This window comes from Mastacembelus armatus, chromosome 7 (assembly GCF_900324485.2).
Source record: "Mastacembelus armatus chromosome 7, fMasArm1.2, whole genome shotgun sequence".
Lineage (NCBI taxonomy): Eukaryota > Metazoa > Chordata > Actinopteri > Synbranchiformes > Mastacembelidae > Mastacembelus > Mastacembelus armatus.
Window position 1 is genome coordinate 23,439,499 of NC_046639.1, and position 941 is coordinate 23,440,439.

The following is a 941-nucleotide window of genomic DNA, read 5'->3' on the forward strand; positions in this document are numbered from 1 at the left end:
CTGCTTTGTCAGCCATAATGCTTATTTGTCTTATTTTAGTACTGTTCCAAAAACTGAGCAACAAAAATATTTTTATAATTTGGCCATGGCATTCATGTTTTGTCATTTATATTTGACACAGTGGTTCAACATGTGGCTCGATAATGCTGAGTGTAGTTTTTTTCTGCACGCCTGTTATGCTCAAGTGTAATGTAATGCTTAGAAATGTTAGAGTTTATCATCATTTATACAATATATAATTATAATAATAATAATATATAAATGAGAGGAATGGTCTGAGTTTGCATTTTCATTATGCTTTATAGTACAAATGCAGTAAAACAGCCTATGTGTAGAATCCTTCCTAACCAACACAAACATGTTTAGATAACCAACAATTCCATCTGTGGCAGACCAAGATTAGACCCAGGCCTTGCTGGTTGCAAACAAAAACAATACAAATCAATCAAAGACAAAATGTCTTTGTTGTTTTAAACATCCAAGCAAAGGCCCTCTGCTTCTTTGGGTGAACATTTTCTTTTCACTGAACATTTTTATTTCATCACACACACATTCATATCAAAAACAAAATCAAGGCACTTACATGGACAAACCATTTGCATTGTGAACTGAATTGACAGTTGATTTCTCTGGCAGCATAATTTAGTGTAACTGTGTATTTTAGTCCGATACTGACATCTTCTGACTGCTGAATGGACTGCAGATTTGTCTGTGATGGGCAACCCTACACTGGGTAAAGTATATTCCCTGTTTATACTGATGCAGCTGTAAGAAACTGTTTTCAGATACTGAGAATAGATGCTACAGTTTGCAGATTGTGGATTGCCAGTCTTTTTTTAATCCCACTGTCAATGTCCAAGATAAATTGTCATTAGTCATTGTCATTAGTCATTATTTATTAGCAATAAAATAACTTCAGATTCTAAAGAAATACACAAAAC